The sequence below is a fragment of the Myotis myotis genome, unplaced genomic scaffold, assembly GCF_014108235.1.
Source record: "Myotis myotis isolate mMyoMyo1 unplaced genomic scaffold, mMyoMyo1.p scaffold_m19_p_7, whole genome shotgun sequence".
NCBI classification, from domain to species: Eukaryota; Metazoa; Chordata; class Mammalia; order Chiroptera; family Vespertilionidae; genus Myotis; species Myotis myotis.
The window spans coordinates 16,847,222-16,875,173 of record NW_023416379.1 but is presented as its reverse complement, the minus strand read 5'-3'; the positions used below and the strand labels follow the sequence as shown (position 1 = coordinate 16,875,173).

Here is a 27,952-nt window from a genome sequence, read left to right as displayed (position 1 = left end):
CATTCATGGTATTGCCACTACATATCTTTAGTTCCCCTCAATCTAGAACATTGTTGCCTGTCTTTCCATGCCACTGAATCCTTTGAAAAGTCCAGACTAGCCTTCTTACAGAATTCTCCACATTATGGGTATATGTGTTTCTTCATGATTAGATTTGTGTTAAACCTTTTAGGCAATAACACTCTATAAGTAATGTGTGTACCTCCAACTACATTGTATCAGGAGGTACATAATACTAGACAATTGCATTATTGGCAAAGCCAAACTTCACTGGTAAGTGCTTTTATTTATTATTATTATTTTAAAAAATATTTTTATTGATTTCAGAGAGGAAAGGAGAGGGAGAGAGAGACAGAAACATTGATTGGCTGCCTCCTGCATGCCCCACACTGGGGATCGAGCCCAGAGCCTGGGCATATGCCCTGGCGGGGAATCGAACTGTGACCTCCTGGTTCATACGTTGAACCACACTGAGCCACACTGGCTGGGCATAAGTGCTTTTATTTTAAAGTCACATTTCCCCTTTTGAAATTAAAGTGGGCTGGTATTTTGAGGTATAGATATATGTTTATCAATATGTCAGATGTTCACACTCTAGTAACTATAAATAGAAAATGATGAAATGAAAGAATCTCAATTTACTATAAATAGAAAATTATGAAATGAAAGAATCTCAATTTTGTTAAAAAGGTTTCTCTCTCTCTCACACACACACATACACACACACAGGAAGGTCTAGAAGAATTCATAACCCAAAGCATTTACAGTGGTATGTCAAGGTTGACTAGAGATAATTTTTATTTTTCCCTTTTCATTTGGTTATTTTCTCTTATTTAAAAAATAATTACAGATACTGTCATTGATTTTTAGAGTGAATAAAATGGGTTAAATGCAACTGATGTTTTACAGTCTACTTTAAATGGTGGAACCTAGTATGTTTTGTTCTTCTTTTACCTCTCCATGCTTTGGTAACAGTACTGTTAAGTCTGTTGACTGCAGTGTTGGAGCTACTTTTATTATTATGCCAGATCCTACTGGGTGTGTTTCCCTAGGAAAGAATAGTTAAATTAATTCAAGGACAGAATTCTCATACTTCTCTCCAGAAATTCAACATACATATTTTAATAACTACAGTGTACTTTAATGAATACAATACTAGCATACGTTCTTTTATAATTTAAAATAAAGTCAGCCCAGAATTTAAAGCACTTGTTTATTTTTTTTCTCCAGGATAATGTAAAAATGCCATGATTCTGGTATTTGTGCATTTTGCCCCCCAGAGGTATATATATTGTTATGGCTAAAGGTCACTCACCCTCTGGCTATTTCAGTAAAGGAAGTAACTTTATTTAGCCGAGTCACAGGGATCTGGTGAGTCAAGGAGAGGGGAACCCAGGCTCATTTGTCTGCTGACCCATATGTGTATGCCAGGAGGTAGGGCCACCAAAGACCAGAGGCTTAGGGCTCTGGGGCAAGGCTCTGGAAACTGTCTGGGCTAAATGACAGAGTTGAAGACAGCCAGATCACAGCCTCCTGCCGCCTTTGTTATGGATACGAAGCCTGTTGTTGCTAGAAGCAAAGGCTGACACTGGTGTTCAATGGAAGCTGACCAGGCAGGAGGCAATGATGTTGGGTTCTCTCCTTGGGGAAATCTTCATTTCATCCCTGGGAAGGCAGACAAGCTGGTGCAAAAGGAAACCCCACACCTAGTAACTGATACACAGCAATGACGTCTTGCGGGGAGATCTGCAGAGCAGGGCTAAATGGAATCCTGCATTCCATTAACTGTAAGCAGGATGTGAGGGATTAAAGGAGAGTTGGAGTGGGCAGCAAGCACAAGGCTAAAAATTATATACTAGAGTCACTGATATTTTCCCCTGAAAACAAGAAGGGCACCCTTTGTGTATATTTGTAAAACGAAATCCTCGGGAGTAACGTTTCGGGGGAATATAATGAGTTTGGCTCTAGGCAATACTGGTGAATGGGTGGTGTGATGTTTTTAGGACACTACTTCTATTTCACTGTCCATCTCCACCAACCTGGCACCCCATTGTTCATATTGCTATATTCCTTTCCGTGGGAAAATCTGTTCTCTATTTTATAGCTTTGAATTCAAGGCATAAGTACACTTTGATAAACATTGGTGGAACTAAAAAGAACCCTAGACTAAGTGTCCCAAGACCTGGGATCGAGTTTCAACTTCATTACATACTCTTAATTTTTTTGAGCCTCAGTTTTATCATCTGTAAGTAGGAGTCATAATCCAATATTTAACATAGGTCTTAGTACACAGTAAGAGAGGGGAAGGGGATGGGAACTAATACTTGCTGGGTATCTCCTATGAGCCAGAACCCGTGCTGGATAACTTATAAAGCAGGGGTCTTAGCTTGAATCCAGGGTATAGTCACCACACCATTGGGAGTCTACAGTTTCCAGGCATGTTTGGTGACCTAGCAAAATGAAACTTCCCACTGAGGGAACTGAGGGGCATCCTGGGAGAGAACATACCCTGAGGGAAGAAAAGGTTCAACAGACGACTTGGTTATAAAACACATTATTAGCAGGGTGGAATTTCTAAGTAAAGCGTAGTGTTTGTCACTCATTTGGATTTCCCAGTCCAGCTTCTCATGGATTTATAGCTGAAGTCTATGAATAAGTGTAGCTATATGTGAAAAAAAGAGAAAGGTCTTTTAAAATAGTTTGTGTAGGGTGCGGCTATAGGGTTAAGCCTCGGACTGACCTGTTGGCAAAGCCACAAACAAGTCCCAGCTTAGAGGGCACAGCCCTCTTAGCATAATTAGGCTTGACTTTATGACACTCCCTAGATCTTATCTGGGAAGCTAATGGGTTGAGAGAGGTGCAGCAAGTGCTGCCAAAACAAGTGAAACTCACAAGAACATTGTAACTATGGTGACCACTACCTTGTTTACCTCTGACTATAAAATAAAGGCTCAGCTTGCCTCTGGATCTCTCTCTGTGGCCTCAGCCAGGCACAGGAGATCCACCTAGACCCAGCTTGTTCTCTTTGTCATTTCTTCATCCATTTGCTGCCCTCACTCAGGCTTTTGAACCCTTGGCTGAGCTGGCTCAGCACAGTTTGTGAATGAGACACAAAAAGCATTGCTTTCACACTTTGTGGAAAAGTGTGTGACATAAATGGAGGAAGTGTGGCGTTCTCTTTGTGGTAGTTTATATCCAAGATGGCCACCATTGATCCCTTCCCTTTCTATATGTCATTATCCTGTCAGGAGATGGAATCTGCTTCTCCCATCCCCTTGAAGCTGGACTAGCCTTCCTGACTTGTTTGATTAAGGTACCATCTAAGAATCACATCTCGAGAGCATCATTCATGTCAAGTCCAAGCTGCATGGAGAGGTCCTGAGGCACCATGTGGAGGGAGCCCAAGAAGCAATGAGGTGCCAGACACTTGAGTGAAGAATCATCATAGGAGTTTCAAGTCCCAGCTATCCCACAACGGTGCCATGGGGATAAGAGATGAACAACCCACCAAGCTCTTCCCTCAAAACTTTGAGGAAAATACGATGGTTTATTTACATCACTAGTGGCTTTAAAAGAAAGGGAAGACTGTGTGTGTGTGTGTGTGTGTGTGTGTGTGTGTGTGTGTGTGTGATAGAAAATAAGTTTGAAAGCTTTTTTTGCAAAGAAAAACACGTTTTAAAGTGATTTCTTTGCAAAAATACAGAAAAACTATGGGTAAGAGTGAGGGGATTGTTAAACTGAGCACTAATGGTAAAGAAAAGTGAACTGTTGCTTAGCCAGCTATAAACATTTTAACCATGACCTTCTGGTCATGCTTGGCTTCTATGGGAAGAAATTTCAAATCAAGACATGGGACAGGTGATATTTTGAAAGGCTTATGGATAAGCTTTCATGGATTCTCTTAGAGTTCAAATCAGGAAGACTTTGAAAGAAGCAGTGAGAGCTCCTTCAAGTCCCAGGATTGGCCCTGGCATTCCAAGTCATATTGGAATGGGGTTGTATTGATATGGGTTTAATATATGGATGTAAAGGGGCTCTAGGGTAATACAGAAACTCTTTATTAGCCCATGACATACTTTATTTGTTCAGAATAAGAGCTTCTTTATTATGTAGGAGATGCAGCTGAATGGAAAGTCTCCTTATGAGGGAATTAAAAATAAGAACCATGTGACAGTGATTTCATACAAAGCCATCGGGTCCTTTTGGCTAAGAGCCTGATCTCTGGACCCAAGATACTGCCTCAGCCATGCAGTGGCCAGTGGATTAGACATAGACGTGCAAAGCCATGGCCTTCTGTTACATGTGTTGGAGCTCACTGACCTATAGTACACAGACTGTGCCAGCCGTGCTCCACCCAGGAAGGCTGTGGTCCTGCAGTTCAGGAGAGGCACTCTTGGCAAACCGCATTCCTTGTTAAGGATTGAAGGACTAAGCAAGCGGTAATTCATTGGCTGCAATGTTAGAAGTACAAGGGAGTCAATGTGCTGAGTGTCTGCAGATAGAGTGATACATTTATTCCAGAGGTCATGGAGAGGTTATCACAGCTCTACTATATTACACATTTACGTCAGGTATTTTTTCAAGGAAACTGTCTCTTGCTACTGGTTAAGGTGTGGAGATGCATAAGTGCTGAAGCAGGAGACCTTTGGGCAATAAGTGGATACAAGGAGGTAATTATTCACAAAGGTGTATTTCTTATATTTGACCATGGCTTACCCCTGGGTATTATACGTGTTGAATCACTTTCTTCTTAGCCATGAAAATAATCACTCACCATTGGAGATTCGCGGTGTTCTATTTTTCTGTGATTTTAGTTTTTTAAAATTGCTTTTCACTAACTCAAAAACAATGTGTGTGTAGGCTCCAGGTTGTCTGCCCACTCGTGAGTGGGGTCTTGGGTCAGGTCACTCAGATTCCTACAGGATTCATTACTCACCTACATTGTGGTCTGCAATGTACACCATACGCCGATTGGAGGTAACTATATAGCAGGCTTTTGTCTGCAGTGAAGGAGCAGGAAATCAAAGGTAACAACTACTTCCTAACAAATTCGGCTCACTCTCTCATTGAGTTGATGCTTGGTTATTTAAACACAGAGGGGGAAAACAAGTTCCAACCTCTTGTCGGCAAGCATCAGCTGGGATACCATCTGAACCCTTTGGGGCCACTCATGAAGCTTTGTTTTCACCCAAGTCCACTCATGTGTCAGAGAAACTTTCTATAGAAAGTTAGTAATTGAATATGTTCATTGTAGGTACATGCAGGGAATTTTGTTAACAATCACAAAATGGGAGACTGTCAATACTGGAATTTTCTTTTATGCCTATTATCCCTGAGATCAGCACGGAGACCCAGGGCAAACCCGATCACACCTCCTACTGCTTGAATGGAAGGTTTTGCTGGTCTGAGGTTTGCACCATCTAGATGGGAGAAATAGCCGGTTAAGTCTACTTGGCTTGATGTACAATGAAAAGGCAGCATGTATTCTGCTCTCACTGCCTCTAGAAATGCAGATGAAATATCTGTGTTGGAGACATAATGAGGCCAAGGCTTCATATAACAGGGGAATGGGTAACTACATGGATATGCCAATGATGTCCGGCTCAGGCAAAAGAAAGTTACAGAGAACAAAACACCCAAATTTACACATATTTTTTTCAGAGAAGATCAAAGAGCTGGGTCTCAGATGAGTGTTACTATTTGGTTTATGTGCAGAACTTTGCCAGTACTTTGAGGATATTTCTGTAAAATTCAAGTAAAGAAAGTCAGAAATCAGCAACTCAGGAGACATGTACAGTAGAGCTCAAGAGATCTCAGTGAACTGGCTTAGTACTTGCGGGGCAAGGGGGTCTGTCCTTGAACTTCCTAGGACTAGAATCCCTTATTCCAAACACATTTAAGGAATGACAAAAATTATTCTTTGGAAGGAAAAGTATGGAAGGAGATGGATGGTAAAAAAAAAAAAATAGGAAGGGAACAGGAAGCTAATTAAAAGCCCTCTCATTAAAGACTTAGATGCAGCGGGTATGTAGGAATTATATTCAAATCCATCTACCCATCCATCCATCTGTCTGTGTAGTAAAGAGAACAAGAGGGACCAAGGCTTGCTTCCACACATCCTTTGAAAGTGGTTTGTTTATTTTAATGCTTCCCAGATGGATGCTTAAGAAAATTCTATGTGGTCCCTTCAAAATGTAGTCTTTGGGATGTTAGGGTGGGAGAAGCAGGGGATTCAGCCCAAGGGCCAATGTTTAAAACTAATAACCCCTTTGTTGTTGTGAAGCTATGAGAAGCCAGGACGCAAGGGGTGAAAGGACACAGCTTTCCTTCTCCTTTAATGCCCGGATGAAGGACACATTTGCTAAAGTCCAGTGGGGAAGCGTATCTCTGTCAATGCCGTCTGGGTGAATAGAGAGCTTTTGTCTCTTAGGATGTCAATCCAGCACCTTCCATCAGAATTAAGTTCACTCAAAAGTTTACAGCACCCTACCCCCTACAACCTTTCCTGCATCCCTGAAGGATTATATTACTGTAATCAAAGTAACTCCAGATAGCAAAGGCCTTGCAGGTTATCCCGTCCATCCTCCGTGAGGGCAGGGTTTCTTCCTTCGCCGTGGCCCGCACTGTGTGGCTCTGTGCGGTTTCCAGTGTCCTGAGTGAGGGAGCTTCCCGCCCTTCCCTGGGGAGGCCATGCTCGAACCCAGCAGTTCTCACCGCCAGGAAGTCTTCTCTGATACTCATCTCGAGTTTTCCCTCCTTCAGCTGTATCCCATTACCGCCAGGCCCTGCCTTTGTACCGGGCCTCCCTCTCTTGGCAGCATGCTGTTTCCCGCCTTTGCAAGGGCACCTATTAAAACCCCTTTCATGTCCTTCACTCCCCCTTACACAGCCTGTCCTCTGTTTGGGCGACTGCAGAGTCACTTTTGGGGCTTCCCTCTACCATGTTTGTCTGCATCTTTCTTCATGTGTGAGCACAGAACAGCTGTCAAGTCTTCATAATAAAGTGGGGTGTCATTAAAAACTGATTTTTAGAACTTTAGTAATTCTTATGATTTTTCTCCAAAAACGGATTCTAAAGCTCTTGTGTGTTTTCTCAATAGGCTTACTCTTCATTTAATCTTAAATTTTGTGCAACACTTGATGACAGATTTCCCTGTGCAGAAATGGGAGGAAGATAAATTTACTAAATAAAGATACACGTTCTTAGCAACAAGATAAAAGTCAACTTTAAGGGAAGAGCCTGCAGAATTGTCTGCAGTGTACCTTTATGAGGCTGTGGGCTGGAAGGGCCCTTGAAGTTAATGTACAGAATGGACTCGGACTGTTTGGTGCAACTCACAGCTGGGAGTTTACATGTTGATACCTTGAGCCCAGAGCATCCAAGGGCAGATTTCTGAGTCTTTCCAGGTTGTCAGGTTGGACTCTCTAGTTGGTCAGATCATGCCCACGGCATCTCTTGTGGAGACAAATCTCATTTTAGAGGGGGAGAATGTTAGAAGACATGGCAAGTCTGTGAACGTTTTCTGTGGAAGTCGACTCTGGAGGCAGACTGGATGTGTGTGGATCATGTCTCTGTTACTTCTGTGTGGACTTGGGCAAGTTACTCTCTCACCACTCAGTTTTCACATCTGTAAAAGGGACTATTCTAGATTATTTTATAAGGTTTCGGTGAGGATTAAGGTAATGCTCATAAACTATAGCACAGTGTTTGACACGTAAAAAACACTCAGAACATGCTCTAAGTTTACCTAGAACATCTTCCTGAAAGTTGAAAAAGGCTCTACCAAATTTATGCAAGGATGCTCATTGCAGTATTGATTAAATGGCAAAAAGGGGAAATAACCAACAACAGGGGATCAATGTCTGGAAATTTTCATTAACAAACAATTTAAGTTAATTTAGAAGAGCAGAGTGCAAAGCCGTACATGTAGTGTGATCCTTGTTTCGTATTTATAAGCTCTGTCTATGCAAAAGACAACATATATGCACCAAAAAAGACTGGATATAAATGCACCCAAAATGTTAATAGTGGCTTTAGAGGGATAGTGGAATTATGGCTGATCTCTTTTTATATTATTAGCAGGTGTTTCTTTTATTTTGCTATTTTCAGACATAATGAGTTTTGTTGTCTGGGGAGATATGGTCTTTGTGAAACAACCTATATAACTTATGTTTTGAGCCTATTTTGGAGTGAGAAAGCTCCTTAGTCTAAACCTCTGCAAAGGCCTGTTACTCCACATTCAGCATCTCGGCATACTTTTATAATTAGCAAAAAAATACATGAAAAACGATGTGCTTTATAAGTAAAGCCTTTGTAGGAGGTTGTACCATGAGTCATTGGTGGCAGGCAGGACTGCTGGTTCCTTGCCTCTGAGCTCTCTTCACTCTCTGTTCTTGGCACACTCTGCGTCACTTTCCTGCCCAGGGCAGACTTGTCACCCACTCCTCAGAAAAAAGAAAGATGATATACACCGACTTTCAAACCAGCAGATCTGAATTTGAATTCTATCCTTGACACTTGAGAGTTTTCATGTCCTTGAGCGTGGGGAGAGAAGGAAGCAGAGCCCATATTTTCAGGGTGTGCCAGGATGCCCTTTATGTAAAGGTTAAGCTAGAGACCAAACAGCCGTGGATGGTGGGGCAGGGACTCAAACCTGTCTTCTCACCCACATCCTCTGCTCTTTTCTCTGCATCTAACGGTTGGCTTCTTGTGGATCAGGTTTTGGTCTACAACGTGGGGATAATAATGAGTAGAGTAAATGAGGTCACCTATTTGGCAGTGTGTGGAACACGATATATGTCCAATTTGGAGTGGTGTGATGGTGATTTTGGGAAAAGAAACTGAAAGGGGATGACTCAGAGGCAGGAACAGAACTTCAGGGACCGGATTCCTCGGTGATATTCTTTCCACCAACACACACACACACACACACACACACACACACACACACACACACACTGTGGTATATATTGTAATTATTTCCATGAAAGAAAGGATTTAGAAGTAAATGTATTATTGTTATTTTTTTTTTAAGTAGCATTTCAGGTTCAGGTCAAAAGGAATTTCTGACCCAGATAAACCCCTTCTCCCCCCACTATTTTGTGTTCAGAGTCATCTAATGAAAGCTATTTTTAAGTGAAAGAATTGACTAATCCTGAAGGATTTACAAGTGAAACCATATGCCTGTAACTTCTCATGAGCTAATATTTGAACTCCTTCTGATATTTTTTCAGCCCGTTTCTTGTTTGGCATCTTTATTCACATAAACACAATGGTCAGGGGTCGGGTCTTTTCTAGATTTTGCCAAGCCCTACGAATATCTGCTGCTCTAAGCAATTAAAGCCCAGCGATGTACTGACTGCAGCCTCAAGGTAGGTGGCCAGCACTTCTCGGATACCCTGCCTCAGGATACAGCTGGCCAGCCGTAGTTTCATCTCCTCATCTCAGAATAAGAGACATTTGATAAATTTTGTTTTGTAAATGGGTTGCCGGTAGTAGCTGAGATGCCATATCTGATAAGGACCATGGTTGTGATATTTATATTTTGGGTGCTATCACTTTCCTTGTTTTTTATTATAATCCCTTTTCCTGCCAAAGCCAGGATGGCTGAGGGAGGACTCTGGCTCCTGTGGTGGCTAAGTGCTGCAATATGCTTTCTGTCTGCTCCCCTGACCTTGGGAACACAAAGTGGGCTTCTAAAGATTCCACTGTTTGCTTCAAGCCTCATGCTGGGTCCCTGCTGTTGACCACATTTTGAATGTTTTTCTAATGATTTTTCAACTACTTCCTTAAAAAAAAGCTCATTTCTGAAATCATCTGTTGGTAATTAGGGTGACCAGCTAGCTACTTGTCTCCTATTCTAGGGCTTAGATCAGGATTTCACTGGCAGTGATGTTCAAAGTCACCTTTGTATTGTACAGGAGTCTAGGCTCATTGGAAGAGTTTGGGAATCACTTAGATTCTACAGCCTAGAGGCTCTTGGTCAATACATGGTAAAGTTGTTGATAATGATGATAATTGGAATTTGTAAAGTGATTTATAGTTATAAAGAAACATGTCGATATTAATTTGTCTAACAGAATTCTGTTTACACAACAGAGTTTCCCATTAAATTCTGTTTATCTAGCAGAACTTTCTATAGGTCTGTTATATGCTAGGTACTTAGGATTTAATTATTAGTGAGATATGGTACTACTCTCACAAATATAATAGGGAAGTAAATTACAGTTGTTTATTTAGTCCTCACAATAACCCTATAAGGTAGGTTTTATTTTTCTCAGATATAATTATTTAGGCTGGGAGAAGTTAAGTTTTTGTCAATATTTTCATTTTCATAAGAGGCAGTACTGGTCCTCAAACCTAGACTTCTTTGCTCCAAACTCTTGCTCTTTCCAACAGGAATGGGCTCTGGATTTAGATGTCTGTATTTTCATTTTGAGTTCCACCAATAACGAGCTGTGAGACTTTGCAAAAGTTACTTAGCCTTCTTTTAGCTTTGGTCTCCCTATCTGTAAAATGAGGAAAATTATTCTTCTTGCCTCCCAGCATTACTGGGAGGGTTATGTGAGATAAGAATGTGAGGCACTTAGCACAGAGCTTGGCACATAGTACGTCCCAACAAATGCTACCTGGGATAAGAATAAAACGAATGATTATGATTATAGCTACAGTATGAAGCTTGCCTATTACACAGTTTATATGATTCTTGAGAAAAATATCATGTTTACAGAAGTGCATTTGGGACCAAGGAGTTTGTACAAGTTTTCATTGTTTGTTAGTGATTATGGAAAAATATATTGGATCATTTATTCAATAATGAATATTTATTAAACTTATATTCTATGCCAGACACAGACCTAGGTGCTGGAAGCTTATAGTCTAAGAGCTATTTAGTCTTCAGAATAATCTCATAAGAGATGGTGATTATCTATATCCACATTTTACATGTGAAAAATGAGAATTACATAATGTTATATAACATATGAATTATATATATGTAAATTTATATATACACACACATATATGAAATATAAGTATAATTTGCCTGCAGTCGCTGGCTGATAAGTAGCAGAGCCAGGGGCTAATTCAGACCCTCAGCCACAAAATGCAGTTTTGCTTCTATTACTGTCTGTAGCAAGAGAGCGCCTTTATTCCAGATCTGCTTTCCTTTCTTTGGTGAAGGGATGGAAGTGGCCATGGAACACCACTTATGTTAGGCAAATATAAAGTTTTAGTTACTACAATTATAATTTACTCAGAGAGGTCTAAACAGAATTAAACATTTTTTTAAAAGGGAATGTTAAATGAGAGGTGATATGGTACATTCCCCTATATCCAAATAGATCCATTCTACAGACAGGTTGGCATTTAGCCTTAAGATCATAAAAAAAATACTTCATAAGCATTATTTTCCCTCCCAACCAATTTTGCTGTCTAATAACATACATGCACCTAAAGCCCTCCTTTTGGTACAACCTAAATATCTAACATAAACTTAAGCAGTCACAGCCTAATGTGGGGCATTAACGTGACACTCAGTATGTGTTCAACTGAGTTAAATTCTTTCACGCTCTAAAAGCAGTGGAATTAAGGATCACCTGATTTACTCCCTTCCCATAAGACCATTTATATATAATACAGAGGGCTATTTAATTTAGATTAGTTCGCCTTCCTTTTGATAAATGAATTCTAAAGCCCATGCCACAGAGCAAGAACATTCCAGAGGTAACTGGACCGGGGTGCTGAAGGGTGTGGACCCCTCCCTGCCGCTGCCCTTTGCTGTGCTTCCTCCATCCTGGGCCTCGGGTTCACACGTGCCTCACTTCATCCCAGTCTTGGGTGTTGGGTTTATGTCTTTCTTTGGGGGAAACAAGCTGTTGTGCAGCCATTGGTACCTGTATTAGGGAAACACACCATACAAGCAAGGAGCTTACAGCCCAAGTGGCAAAAACCTTTTCTTGTCAGAGACCAAGAACTCTTGCAGTTGTTTATGTCATCCCTTCTTCTACAGACAGAAGATACTAAAAAGCTGTGTATCTTATGGATGACTCCACTAATAGGCTAAAATGTCTGTCAAGGTCAACCACAACATGCCAGATCAGTTCCATCGGTGCAAGGCTGATTGCCAAGGCCGAGGGTAAAGCAGATGGAATCACAACAGTCACCCTCAATGTGGTTGATATTGCAAAGGTGCTTAATTGGCCTCCAATGTATCTCACCAAATATTTTGGTTGAGAGCTGGGAGCACAGACCCAGTTTGATGTTAAGGATGACCGTTACATTGTTAATGGATCTCCTGAGGTGAATAAGCTGCAAGACATGTGGGATGGATTCTTTATAAAATTGGGTCTCTGTCCTGAGTGTGAGAATCCTGAAACAGAGCTGCATGTCAATCAAAAGAAGCAAACAACAGGTAATTCTTGTAAAGCCTGTGGTTATCGAGCCATGCTTGACACATCATTCTCAAAAACCCACCTGAGAATAGTGACAGTGGTACAGGAAAGGAAGGGAAGGAAAAAAAATAGGAAGGGCAAAGACAAGGAAAATGGCTCCGTGTCCAGCAGTGAGGCACCACTACCACCACCACCAAAGGACATCAATCCTCCTCCACATGCTGTGGGAGAAGAAGAGGACGATGATTGGGGGAAGGATATAACTGAGGGAATTCAAAGGTGCAGAATGGATTAGATCAGTGCCCATGCCAAAGTTCTGACACTGTGATGATTTGAAAGGACTATTGAAGAATGGGGTCAATATCCTGTTTGATTTTGTTGAGAAAAAGAAAGAGGAGGGCGTCATCACTCATTTGACAAATTGTTGCCGAAGCAGAAAGACTGGATGTAAAAGTGATGGGCCCTCTTCTTTGGACTGAAGTTCTTTTTAAATGAGAAGATTAAAGAACAGATTAAGAAATACAGGGGGCATTTCCTAGGATTTTGTCGCAACAACAGAAAAGCTCAACAATGTCTTCTTCCTGGTTTGGAGTGTGTGGTAGCAATGCACCAAGCTCAGCTTATTTCAGATTCCACATATCTTGAAGGAGATGTATGATGCAGACCTTTTGGTGTAGGACAGGGGTCCTCAAACTTTTTAAACAGGGGGCCAGTTCACTGTCCCTCAGACCGTTGGAGGGCCGGACTATAGTTTAAAAAACAACAACTATGAACAAATTCCTATGCACACTGCATATATCTTATTTTGAAGTAAAAAAACAAAACGGGAACAAATACAATATTTGTATTTGCATGTGGCCCGCGGGCCGTAGTTTGAGGACCCCTGGTGTAGGAGGTGATCGTCCACCGGTCAGAAAAGCCTCAAAGACACATGTCTCAAAAGAACTTGCTAAAGAGATTTGTGTCAAAGCAGAATCATTTATGAAGTGGTTGGAGGAAGCAGAGGAGAAATCTTCACCATTTATAAAGTGCTGAAGAAGATAATGAAGATGAGATATTCAAAGTCTGCCAGTGTACCGAAAGTTGAAGCTGTGAAGTCTGACCAGAACAATGACATTGATACTGATGTCATTTAAAGGGGCGGGTGCAGCCCAGCTTAACTGTAACGCTGAGAGTCTGTCTGCCTCATCAGCCAGAAGTGCAACACGCATGTGCAAAAGCTAACATGGTTTCACATCATGCTACACTTTCTACAAAAAACACTGCTGTGAGTGGTCTGTAATTAAGCCCAACAAGACATTGCAGGAGTTCATACACATATCAGTGAGCAGATGTAGTTGGCTTATTTATAGCATGTTTTCCTTTGAAAAATTAGTGGTGGACACATTTGGATCACATTTATACAGTTATAAAAATAAAGACTTGATTGTGGTCATTCTTCAGATTTTTGGCTCTGAATGACTTAAGCTGAAATAATAGGCTCCTTTTAAAAACATTGTGCTATCATTTAACCTGATAGAACTCTTGAATCCTGTTCGAAACTGTTAGATGCTGAGACTGTAAAGAGGTCTTCAGCAGAATGTAAACATAAACTTATTTGTAATTATCTTATTCAGCCATTAGTAAATTCAGTACTCTTTATGTCTTATGGCTAGTTCCTCAAATTGGCCTCTGGTAATGTACATTCTTCCCATGTCGAGGTGGACAGTGCAATACCTTTATCTTACTAAGAGTAAAAATGACCTGAGTGTCCTATACATAGTTTTAAATAGGTTTGAAACTTGATTTTTTTTTCAGTTTGCATACACTTGCCCCAAATTGTAGTCTTTAAAGACATGTGCATTACACATTAGATGAGCCAAGGGAATTATTACATTAACAAATAAGCATTTATGTGTATATAGCTGTTGCTTTGTGCTGAGAAAATCCTCTCAATCTTTGGAGTATGATTTAATATGATTTAATAGTAACTTCTATGAGTTTATTTGAGGGAAGAAGGAGAAGGAGCAAAAACAGCATAATTTTTCAGCTTTTACTCTTATGGCTTAAATTATAATTTCAAAATATTTACACATATTATATCTTTTGTTCAATGTGGATTTTCTCTGGTACTATGACCTTTTTTTTTTTTTTTTTTAAAAAAATGCCTTTTACCTTTGGACACATAGGTTTGGGTTGCTATCTTGCCAGAATAAATGTTGCTATGTCTCAAACTTGATTTTTTTTAAAGTTCTTATTTAAAAAGAAAACTAGCCCAGCCAGCATGCTCAGTGGTTGAGCATCAACCTATGAACCAGGAGGTCACAGTTCAATTTCCTAGTCAGGGCACATGACTGGGTTGTGAGCTCCGTCCCCAGTGTGGTGTGTGCAGGAGGCAGCCGATCAATGATTCTCTCATCACTGATGTTTCTCTCTCTCTCTCCCTCTTCCTTCCTCTCTGAAATCAATAAAACGTATTTTAAAAAAAGAAAACTAAAATTGTACTTCTAAGTCAGCCTGTATATTGATGGAAGACTTAGGGTGTCTTTTATTTTACATTGAACATAGTCAGGCACTCATGTAGTCTGGTGATGGCCACTGAATACAGGAGTCTAGGGCCTGGCCCAGCCCATCCTGGTCTTTAGATTTGAAAATAACTTTTTCTGAATTCATTGCCCAATTAGCTGATCTAAACTCACTTGTTATGGGTTCTGACTGTGCCTAAGAAATCACTTCCAAAGAAGAAACTTGTTGCATTTATTCCTTTCCATAAAAAGTGGGGATTAAAAAAAATCCCATGCCATTTCCTTTCAGTATTGTTGTTGTTATTATTTTACCATTTTCAATTTATATTTGAAATCCAGCATCAGTCTCATACCTAAGGTGATTAATTTCAGGCCAGGAGTTTTTGGAAAGAATTGCTCCCTGTCTGTACCTGTGTCCCTTGTGGCTTGGAGCAGCAGGGGCCTGGAAGCTACTTATGAAAGTGTAGGCTTGTCCAGTACATTTGGAGGTGGGGCTTGAGAGTCAACAGATAAATTGCAGGGTGAACTTTAAACACCTCTAAGAGCCAGAAGCTTAACCATAAGATCACCTGGAGCAAAGGCTTGCTTTATAATTCATTCTTTCATTCATATGTATATTTGTCTATCTGGCCTTTCCTACAGAGCACTTTGAAAACCTGTAGTCAGTCTACCCACTCACCATGTAGTGGCACTGAGTTCCAGATAAATGTAGAGGGCCATTGCTAATTTCTTATGGTTGTTTTGAATGTTTTTTTTTTAATTTAAATTCTTTATTGTTTAAAATATTACATAAGTCTCCTTTTCCCCCCATTGACCTCTCCCTGACTGCCCCACCCCCCCAGCATGTGCCCCCCCCCCCCCCTTCGTCTGTGTCCATTGGTTTTGCTCATATGCATGCATACAAGTCCTTTGGTTGATCTCTTACCCCCTCACCCTACACCTTCCCTCATAGTTTGGACAGTCTGTTCGATTCTTCTATGACTCTGGTTCTATTTTGGTTCCTCAGTTTATGTTGTTCATTATATTCCACAACTGAGCGAGATCATGTGATATTTATCTTTCTTTGACTGGCTTATTTCGCTTAGCATAATGCTCTCCAGTTCCATCCATGATGTTGCAAATGGTAAAAATTCCCCCCCCCTTTTTTTACAGCAGTATAGTATTCCATTGTGTAGATGTGCCACAGTTTTCTAATCCACTCATCTGCTGATGGGCACTTAGGCTGTTTCCAAATCTTAGCTATTGTAAATTGTGCTGCTATGAACATAGGGGTGCATATATCCTCTCTGATTGGTGTTTCTGTTTTCTTGGGATATATTCTTAGAAGTGGGATTACTGGGTCAAATGGAAGTTCCATTTTTAATTTTCTGAGGAAACGCCATACTGTTTTCCACAGTGGCTGTACCTGTCTGCATTCCCACCAGCAGTGCAAGGGGGTTCCTTTTTCTCTGCATCCTTTCCAGCACTTGTTTGTTGATTTGTTGATGATAGCCATTCTGACAGGTGTGAGATGGCACCTCATTGTTGTTTTGAATCTTAACCCTGATTTCTAACCTTCAAAATCAGTTGCATTTAAGTAGTGTATATTTTTTCTGGTAACTGTTTCACTGGTCAGTATCCCTAAATGTCTAATTATAAGACCCCCCTACAGAACATCAACCAGTGTACACTAGTCTTTTCCAGACTTACCACCTGGTATGGATGGGTTATAATAGCCTCACAGCTCAGACTTGGCCGGCTGTCTTCACTTGCTGATGTTCACCTCCTCCCTCCCCCATGGTGCTCACTGGGGTGCTGGGGATGTTGCACATGAATTCACTCTGCCTCAGCTCTTTTCAGGTTCCATGCTGCTTTGCTTGGTATTGCCTCCAACACTCTGAATCCCTGAGGTGCCCAGCTATGGGGTGACTTTCTGTGATGGGGAGAATGTTGTGTTGTACTTGGTTGGAGGTGTCTTAAAGCAACCTTTTCTGTGATACAGTCTTACGGACATCTCAGAGAAAGAACTCCACCCCCTACTTACACCCTTCATCCTTTCAGGGTTGGGATAGGTGGGTACTGGGCTGGTATGGAGACTGGAGACATGTCAGAATCATCCCCTCTGACCAGCACTCCTCCCCCCACTCAGGTTGTGTGTGTTTCCAGGAGGCACCTCAGCCACTGGAACCTGGCTTCCAAGAGTCTTTCCCCACCACTTGGCCACACGTACCCAAGTAATGTGGATCCCACTCAGACTCCAGCTCTGGTTTTGATTACATAATCCCAAAAGGATGATAAACTATTTATACTACTTTTATACTATTTATACTACTTTTAGGGAAAACCACTAAAACTGTAATACAAGTGATCTAAAACTGTTCACATGTGAATGAAATGACACCTCTGTGGGGGCAGAGAAATGAAAGGAACCAAATCATTTCTGAATTTTAGGACGATGAATTAATGATAGTAGAAAATGAACTATTCTGTATTCACTATAAATGAGGCTTCTACCTAATGAAAACCTCAATGTAACGACACACATTGTTATAACAGATGAACAATGACATAGGACATAGAGAAGTCTAAACTCTATGCTCTGATATCTAATATACCTAACATCTGTACATTTCAAAGGGCAATTAGAGAATATTAATCATGGTGTAAAGTAATGGAGATGTTTCTTACAAGCACTGTCTCCCCCTCCCAGTGATCTCTTATTTTGGGGGATGATCATGAACAAGTATAGACTTGATACCCTTGTCCATATGGGCTGAGCAGATTGGGATGGGTGTCAGGTTGTCCGGAGTGTGTGGATGGAAGGGGCAGCTGCCCAAGATGAGCAGAACTGAAATCATCTCTCAGGCAATCTCCAGTGAAAGCTTTTGGGTGGGTGCTCCTAAAACCCAAGTATCCATTTAAAAATTAATTGCATTTGACATTGATGGATCTCATGTGGATGACTTTCCTTTGAGGTCTACAATGTTCACTGCTGTGCTGCAGATGTGGTCAGCCCCCAGTAACTACAAAATGTAACAGGGATGAGCCAAAGCTTTACAGTTGGATGATGAGAAGCAATACTCAGAAATCAGGAAATGGGATCAATCTAAAGTTCCACAGTGTGAGGAGGCTCAATTAGTCTTCCCCCAAAGTGTATAATATCACCCAAATCGTTCCAAACACACTCGCACTTTGATGGTAGCCACCACAATAATCTGTATCAATATGAAGAATTATTCTGGGTTAAAGTGCTGGTATTCACTGAGCCTTCTTTTGGTAATACTGGGTTCATATATTCCTTGTTTTTTTCCCTTTGTCGTTTCTTCTTTATAGGTTTATAGATGCAGTGCTTAAAAACTGCATGTTTAATCTTGGGAGCAGAGATTAAAGACCTGTGGTTGACTTTTTTAAACTAAAGTGTGTGTGTGTGTGTGTGTGTGTGTGTGTGTATGTGTGTGTGGTGGATTAGCATTTCTTATTTACTTATTTATTTTAATTATTATTTTTAAAAATCTTTATTGTTGAAAGTATTACATATGTCCCCTCTTTTCCCCCATTGACCCCTTCTAGCCTGCCCCCACCCCCCACCCCAGGCCTTCACCACTCTATTGTCTGTGCCTATGGGTTATGCATATATTCATACAAGTTATTTGGTGTATCTCTTTCCTCCCATCACTGCCTTATTTCTTTTTAAAATTAATTTTGTCTAGCTTTATTGAGATATAATTGACATTTTGTGCCTTAAATAACATTTTTGGGACTCCTGGGGCAGCCACTTCTGCCTGTGTTGAGCCTATGGCATCATATCATCAGTAATGGGGCCAGGAGCCCTTTCCTCTCTTCACACATGCCAGTCATCATTTCAGAGGGTTTGTGCTGTTTTCCCAAGGCAGCCCAGCATCATTTGGCTATCACACCTGTCACGTGACCACTCTTCTGCTGTGTGCTGTGACACTATTAGACTCTGTATGTGTCCATTTTTGGCTTGGGTTGATGAATCTTTGTTGCATTCTCTGAGCAGTTTGCTTTTTTTTTAGTGATGAGAATCCAGCCAATTGCTGTGCCAGAACATCGCTATGTATTGAATGGATGAGAAAATAAGCTGCTATGTTTTACTCAGTCACGATCCTGTGTTTCAGTGAGCTTGCTACGTGAGTCTGCAAACTCAGTGTTCAGTGAGTTTAGGGAAGTTCTAAAAACAAGTGGAATTCCTTGTTCTTTCTGTTAAGATGGTAACACAATTCCTCTTGAGGACAATGCTTTGGAGCCACTAGTGATTTAGTTATTTGGGCAAAGTAAAAATTCCTCATCTTTGCATAAACGCTAGTCTTTTTAATACTTGATGTACCTGAGGCTTACACATTGAATCAGTTAAATAACCCAGTCATTAATGCAGTATTAAAATTGTTGCAAAATTATAGAAGGAAGGAAGGAAAGAAGGAAGGAAGGGAGGGAGGAAGGAAGGAAGGAAGAAGAAGGAAGGAAGGAAGGAAGGAAGGAAGGAAGGAAGGAAATAAGGAAGGAGAAAGAGAGAGAGAGAGAGAAGGAAATCTTCTCTCCCTGTTAGCCCCTCAATCCTCAATACCATCAAAAGCTTCCAAAGTCCTAAATTTGCTTCCCATTAAGACAGTGGTTAGACAGCAGCTGTTCAGCCTCTTAAGAGAATACACAATATGGTAATAAACATCATTTCAGAAATATGCTTTTTGTTCACTTTACTAGGAAGCACAATAATGAGCTCTGCGTGTTCACTGCACTCTTTACTCCAGGCCTTGATTTTGATGAGGGGGGCTCGCTGCAATCGGTGTGCTCCCCACCTAGCAAATGGAAATGTTTGTCTTTCAGTTCCAGCCACCCCTGACTTGAATTCTTTTGTGCAGTGCATACATGCTCTTTGAAGTTCACGTGCCATCCATTTAGAATGAACACCACAGGTCGGCATGTGCTGCTCCTGTCTCCAATTGTGTTTGGTGTCCCAGTTTCTCTGGGGAAGGTTCAAACCTGACAATACCCTTCACTTTGGTATGGAAACCCCTCTATAACGCTGAGTTTGCCAGATGGAGTCAGAAATTTTATGGCAGCTTCCTTGCTGCTCATATAGTAAATTCAATTTATAGGGAAACAGAAGGGTGATGATTTTAATGCAATCAAAGGTCTTGAAAAGTACTTCCTGGATGTCTCATGCTATGTGCTCAGCTGGCTGTGTGGAGCAATTGATGTGCCATGCCTCTTTCTCTATTGAACGGGGCAGTTCTGGGGAAAGAGAATTCAGATGTGGTTCAGGACAGGGCAGCTGCTTGGGGATGGAGGTAAGTGTGAAGGGAGCAGGAAGTGAAATTTTAAAAATGTTCCCGTGTATTTTGAAGGACTCTATTTGGGAACCCCCAGAAGCAACCAAATATATCCTGGAGCTAATGTTGAGTTTGGACATCTTAAAAGTTATAAACTTACAAGTAAAATATTTCTTAGGAGACCATGCGCTCTGCTCTATGTGGGCATAACCCTTTATGGTTTACAAGGAACTTTAAAAAAACATTTCTCTCTCTCTTTTTAAATTAAATCCTCATGACATTGTTCTGAAGATGAGACTAATATTCTTATTTCCTAAACAAGGATAGAGCACAGGTTTTGGGGGACTGATATTGGGTTTAGATTCCTGTTATGCCATCTCACCTAATCTCCCTGGGGATTAAAATAATAATAATAATAATAATAATAATAACAATAATAATAACAACAGTAATAATAGCTCAATAAATATTACTCTCACCCTTTCCTCTTTACTTTACCAGCTGGATAGGTTAGTTTCTGCAAAAGAGATTGTAAGACTGATGCATACTTTAAGGGTAAACTATTTGATAAACAGTTCACTCAGCTAACTGCATAATTTCAAATTCAAAGTCACAGTAGTGGGAAACTGAAATTTGAAGTCAATGAAGGCTAGAATTTGTGAAAGAGAAAGTTGTTGAGTTTCTAAATTGAAAATTATCTCTTGGGTGGTACTGAGCTCTCCCCAACATGTCAGTCTCTTCATGTCCTTTCAACTTTTTAAATTTTTCCTACTTTTAAAAATGTGAGCAGAAAGCCAAGCATGTAATTATGCCAATAAATCTCCAGTGGATTAATAAGGCTTCATATATTATTGTACAATTCTTCTATTATGGGGTTCATTTGTAGATATTAGCTATAGTTGAACCAGGTTGAACCAGGATCCATAGGCATTCTTAGAGTGCCCAGTAATGTATGAGCCTACACATGCACCAATGTCTAGATCCTACTTAAATTGTAACTTTTTAGGCATGCTGTTTAAAAAGTGACTGGCTTTAAGGACCAATCAACTGAAACATCGCATTTAAAAACCATCATCATTTAAAAATCCATAGACTTCAAGAAAGCATATAAAAGCATTTTTCAAAAAGTGACTACAATTCGTGAATGCATGGTATTCATGTTAAATTTGCTGATTTTGATATGTGTTTGTAATTATGTAAGAGCATGTTCTTGCTCTTAGGAAATATATATTGAAGGAGAGAGATAAAGGGAGAGGGAAAGGAAGAGAGAGCGCGAGAGAGGAGGAAAAAGTATTAACAATTTAAATAATTAGCATATCTGGGTAAAGAATGTATGTATGCTCCTTCTCCTACCTATTCGTAGAGCTTTTCTGTACATTGAAAATTATATCACAATAAAACTTTTAAAGAAGCAATAATAGAATTCTTTACTTAAAATGGTGAGGTATTTTTAGGAGTGCTGTTTTAACCTAGAAGGTATTGCCCCTTCTCCCCACATGTAGTCACTGCTAAGACTGGCTTCTCTGTCGACAGGCAAGGAAAATGCCTATTAATGGTAGTATATTCTGGCAGTCAATATGAAGCTTAATTTGGGAATGGAACATGGCAAAAGGATGCAGAATATGTCAAGTTCCTGGCATTTCAAAGCCCAGTGAACTCTTAATGGGGACATCATGATCATCTTAAACCCGTTGCAAAGTTTGTTCTTATTTTACAGATCGTGTTAGAAAGCTTAAGTGAATCATTCTAGTGCTTCCTGTCCCATAGAATACAATCTTGTGGGAACATCTTGGAAAACAGCAAGTCATATCCTTCAGTTTATATTGTGATGTTCAACCCTTCAGGAAGCTGGAAGAGTCAAAGAGAGAAATACCTGTAGATTTCAAGAAAGCATAGAAAAATCAGCATTTTATTTTTCAGAAAGTGACAGCAATTAGTGAGTGCATGGTATTCACTACTATGCATTCCACCATTTTCTTCAACAGTGAGTCTCCTAGAGCAAATTTCAACCCACCTCTGAGGCTTTAAATTGAGAGGGTTTCCCGAAATAGTCTAATTACCTGAACTCACCTTTGGGAAGATGCTGTGAAAGTTCTCCACCCTCACTAGTCTGTAGTTCTCTTACTTGTGCAATGGGGGATTAGCGCCAGGTTCTCTTCTAACCCTAACTGTGCTTTCTATCATTACATTATAAAAGTCAGTCTCTCTGGTGGTGATGACATCATTGGAAATTTTTATATGTGAGATAATTTTCCAAAATCTACAAGTCTTGTACATGATAAGGAATTATTTCTGAGCTTTTTCTAGTGAAAGAAGGTCGGTCTCCTTAAGTTTTTAGCAACCTTTACTCTAGAAGATAAGAAACTCCTTGAATTTGTATTTTTAGCTCATGCTGGCATTCAAGCTCTGAGTCATTCTATTTGAAACATTGTTTTTTAAATACCGAAATATGAAGTATTTATAATGCATATCCACAGTGATTTAATAAACTATTAATACAATGCTAACACAAATAAAGTGAGGTGCATGTTACCACAACCCTAGCGAAAGGAAGGGAATTAAAAAACTGAAGTTAGAAGAGTCAGAGCTCCCATGAGAGATAACAATACTTACAGTAGTTACAATCTGAGAACTCGAGACCAGCGGTGTGTGTGTGTATGTTTGCTCCTCCCCTCTAAACAAAGAGGGAGTTGATAAACCATGCCCGCATTATAGTTACTTCTTAGTGTTATAGCCTATAGACTTTGGTCTGCCTTTTGCTGATTTAACCATACAAATAGGCCCATTCTAAGAAATTCTGATATGTGAAAATCTCTACTTACAAAACATCAATTCTGGAATGACCATTTCTTTGACAAGGTTACTTTACACAGCCAGCCTCATAAGCACATGGAAAGTATGATTTGATTTGTCTACCACGTTGACTGTTTAAAGTGAAGTCTATAGTAATCTCTTATCAAAGAACCCCCAGTCAAGCAAACAAAATCAGATACTCCAAAGAGCCCCATTCAGAAACTCAGAGATGCTAAAATATAGAATTGCTTAGTAAAGTAATGAGAGGTAGAGTCCCAAGACAAAATTATTTCAATGGCAATATATTAGGTTCATAATCCCTTAGACACAATTCTGACATACAAAAAGCTTAGAACACTAGTTTTTTTCCCTACTCTATTTGATGGCAAAACTTGAGCTGACTTGAACAAATTTGGTAGAAAACCTGCCTAGAACTGATGTGAGTCTATTTATAGTCTTGCTTACTTCATTTAGTGTGAGTATTCGTGCTTTTCATTGCAGAAATATTAATGTGTTTGATTCAAGGGAACAGTGCCAGACTCTGCTGGCTTGTTATGTAATAAGCAGCAGATGTGCTGTATTACCTTTGTAAAATCTCCAAATTCTGAACTTTGAAATACATACTGCCACCTGGATTTTAGCTAAGGGATTTTGAACTATATTATTTGTAACTAGTTCTTTGAGCTGGCCTCGAATCCTCCATTTGTATAGTGTTTTGTTGTTGTTGTTGTTTTTTAAATCAATAGTTCACACTAATGCCATAGATTTGTTTTTATCTACAGGTATTTCTCTCTTTGACTCTTCCAGCTTCCTGAAGAGTTGACTACAAAATAAAAATTTTCAATGTAAATCATGTTCTCCTATAGATTATCTTAGATCCCAAAGATACCAGAACCCACAGATACCAACAATATGGGAGATACACACACACACACACACACACATACATACAGCTTTGGTTTCATTTTACAATAAAAATAACATACTTGTTAAAGCATATAGTTAAAAGAAGAAGTTAATATTATGATATTAATAAAATAAATTGAAAAATCAAAAATATACTTAGTATATTTTTCAAAATCTAAAAGTTGTCCTTTGGGATTCAACTGACGTGAAAAGAGATTTGCTATTGCCTTGCAAAGCCTTGCCTGGCATTTCTATTCGGATTCCAAAGTGAAGATACACATTGGAAATATAAAGTGCTTAGTAGCTTCCAACAGAAAACAGTGTAGAGAAAAAATTTCCTTTTGGCCCTACTGCAAACTTTGAGTGACCTAACCAGGCTAGTTTTCTCTTAAAATTATAGGTTATATCTAATATCTTTCCAGATTTAAATCTATTTTTTCTATTTCCATTTAAAAAGTTATGTTCTGGGTGACTAAAACACAATCAAAGTTCGAATATTGGCTAGGATTTTGTTAACACCAAATCTGTTTAACTTGCACATGATGAGCTGCACTGCCCAGGGAGACGCTGAATGAGTATTCTAGGGCACCAGAGCGCTTTTTGGGGGGTCAGAGCGCAGAGTGCTAGAGAGGCAGGGAACGGAAGGATGTATGCCCTGAGGGAAAAGGGCTGGCAAAGGTGGGTCGCCTGGCAAACACTAAATAAGACTAGTTATGTTCTTCCTTTTGGGGCCGCTGACTGTACAAGAGAAAATTGAAGAAAAGCTGATTGTTTGGATGGGGGCTCATTGTATAGGAAAGGCATCAGGCTTTTCTTGGAATACGCAGAAAACAAACACATATATAGTTATATTTTCCGGGCCATTAGAGCCCCAGCAGAGCAAAAGCGCAGAGGTTTCAGCACCTGGGAAATGTGCTCAGGGTTCTTGAGATTAATAGGGACCTGACCAGCTTTAGGCAAGCTAAGGGAAATAAATGTATTGGGAATTAAAGTATTAGTTTAAATTGGCAGCCCAAAACAGGAGAGACTAAGCAATGATTGAGAACAATGAAATAATCATTTCTGTGTTTCTTGAAATCTTTGTCTAAATAACCTATATCATCTTTTAAATCTTGCCATTATGTGTAGATTATGCTGATATGTAATGGAATATAAAAATATATAAATTATGTTAAAGTCAAGAAGGAAACACGTCAAATGTTTGTGAATCAGATTGCTTGCCCCGGCTGTCAAGGATAGGTCAGAATTGAGGCTTTAATGTTCTAGGTAAACACGCACTTGGCTCTCACACGGCTCTGTTCCACCTTTGAAAAGAGCCTATTCTACTTCCACTCACTGTATAATTGGAATGGCTTTTTGTCTGGTGATGGCACATCACCGTGTTTTATGGATAATTTTCCTCTCCTTCTCAGATCTGAGGTAACCCCAACTGAATTACCGAAATAGCTTCTTAGATGGCTTCCTTCTTGTCTGCAGACTGAGGAAAATACTGGTGAGATCTTTTCATATCTCAGCAAATGGCTTTTGTCCTCATATCACAAGACGGCCACGCTCCTTTAGGCACTGAAGAAAGTCCAGGCAGGAAGCAAGTAGGAGGACTTTTTCTGCCACACTTTGTCATTTTATGGGGGGCTTTCCAAGAGCCTTTGCTTATGTTTTATTGGCTTGACTGTATCTTATACTCACCCCTAGATGCAAAGGATGTTGGAAAAACACATGGCTGCCTCAATCAAAATTGGAATTCTTTAGGGAATGAAAGGAAATTTATATTTGGTGGGCTTACTTTGTAATTCATACACCTTACCAAAATCCGCCCCCCCCCCAGGTTTTTTTTGTGTGTTTTGTCTTAATCCTCACCCAAGCATATTTTTTTCCATTGATTTTTAGAGAGAGTGGAAGGGAGGGAAGTGGAGAGAGAGAAAAACATCAGTGTGAGAGAGACACATGGATTGGGTGCCTCCCACATGCGGCCAGACCAGCTGCCCCAACCAGCTGGAGGTTGAACCTGCAGCCCAAGTACGTGCCCATGGCTTCAGTGTGTGGGCTGATGCTCTAACCACTGAGTGTACTGGCCAGGCCCCCTCTCCCTCCTCTACACCCCCCCCCCCACACACACACACAGCCCCAGGTTTTCATTTGTTTGCTATTCTATGCCTAAATAATGCTTGTCGTGCATATACTACATATATATTATTTTATGAGGTCAAATTTATCTTTTCTTTCATGGATTCTGTGTCTCACTGAATATTGACCTTATTCTCATGTGCTTATTTGCTGTTTATCTTCTTTTGATAAAACATCTGTCTTAGTCCTTTGTCCGTTTTCTAATTGGAACTTTTAAAAAAAATGTTGAGTTTTAAGAGCTCTTTATTTTACATACTAGAACTTTATCTGATATTGGGTTGCAAATCTTTTCACCCTTTAACTTATATTTTCAACTTCTTCACAGGGTATTTCAGAGAAAAAGTTTTTAATTTAGATGAAGTTCAGTTTTTACTTTTAAGGATCTTCTTTTTGGTGTCAACTTTAATGACTCTTTATGAGGTTATAGATACCAGACATTTTCTCTTATGTTTTAAATAAAAGTTTTATGTTTTAAATTTGCCTGGACCCATTTTGAGTACATTGTGTGTGTGTGTGTGTGTGTGTGGTGTGAGGTTTGGGTTGAGATTCATGCTTTGCCTGTGGATGTGCAGTTGCTCCAGCATCATTTATTAAAAAAGCATTTCTTCCTCCATTGGATTACTTTTGCATCTTTGTAAGAAATTAGTTGGATGTATTTGTGTGGGTCTATTTCTAGGTTGTCTATTCTGTTCCATTGATTTATGTGTCTATTACTCCATCAAGGCCACCCTTTCTTGATTAGCTATATAGTCATGTTCAAATTGAGTAGACTGACTCTTGACACTTATTTTTCTCAAAATGTTTTTAGCTAATCTAAGTCACTTTGCCTTTCCATATAGATGTTACAATAATCTTGTCTATTTTTTAAAAAAAATCTTGCTGGGCCCTAACTGGTTTGGCTCAGTGGATAGAGTGTTGGCCTGTGGACTCAAGGGTCCCAAGTTTGATTCCGGCCAAGGGCATGTACCTTGGTTGCAGGCACATACCCAGTAGGGAGTGTGCAGGAGGCAGCTGATCGATGTTTCTCATAGATGTTTCTAACTCTCTATCCCTCTCCCTTCCTCTCTGTCAAAAAAATCAATAAAATATAAAAAAAATCTTGCTGGGCTTTTGATCAAACTATATTAACCCTTTGGGTTAATTTGGGAAAGACTTCGCTTCTGTACTACATTGAGTCTTCTAATCCGTGAACATCTTTCTCTTTATTTGGTTTCTTCTATTGGCTTTGTGTAGCTTTCTTTCTTTTTTGTTTTAATATATTATTGATTTCAGAGAGGAAGGGAGAGGAGGAGAGCGATAGAAACACCAATGATGAGAGAGAATCATTGATCCACTGCCTCCTGCACGCCCCACACTGGGGATTGAGCCCACAACCCAGCATGTGCCCTGATGGGGAATCGAACCGTGACGTCCTGGTTCATAGGTCGATGCTCAACCACTGAACCATGCTTGGCCAGGTGGCTTTGTGTAGTTTTCCGCATACAAGTTCTATACATATTTTGTTAAATGTATACTTAAATATCTAATTTTTTTCTGTGTAGGCATAATGGTATTGCATTTTTAATTTGTGTCCACAAGTTCATTTCTATCATATAGAAATAAAATTTTTATATGTTGATCTTATATCTTTATTCATTTTAGGATTTTTATTTTAGATTTCTTGGGACTTTGTACATAGAAAATCATGTCATCTGCAGTTAGGGACAGCTTAATTTCTCCCTTTTAAATCTGTGTGCTGTTTATTTACTTCTGTTGCCTTATTCAGTGGTTAGAACTTCTAGTATCATCCTATATAATAAAAGCCTAATATGCAAAATGACCAAATCGCGGAATGGTCGGTGGGGGGGTGGGGCCAGCAAGCGGGCCAGCCGAGGGAGGGGATAGTGATGGGGGGGGGGGCGGGTGGAGGTGGCAACTGCTGGTGGTGGAGGGGCAATTGGGGGGCAGGGCTGGCTGCTCGCC

The 27,952-nt window shown here is 40.0% G+C and overlaps 1 long non-coding RNA gene and 1 pseudogene across 1 annotated transcript in view; both read left to right on the top strand.

Annotated features, from left to right (window-relative positions):
* Positions 1-27,952, top strand: part of LOC118660303 — a 198,086-nt gene that overhangs the window by 62,720 nt on the left and 107,414 nt on the right. The window lies entirely within an intron of this gene.
* LOC118660301 lies at positions 12,067-13,529 on the top strand (annotated as a pseudogene).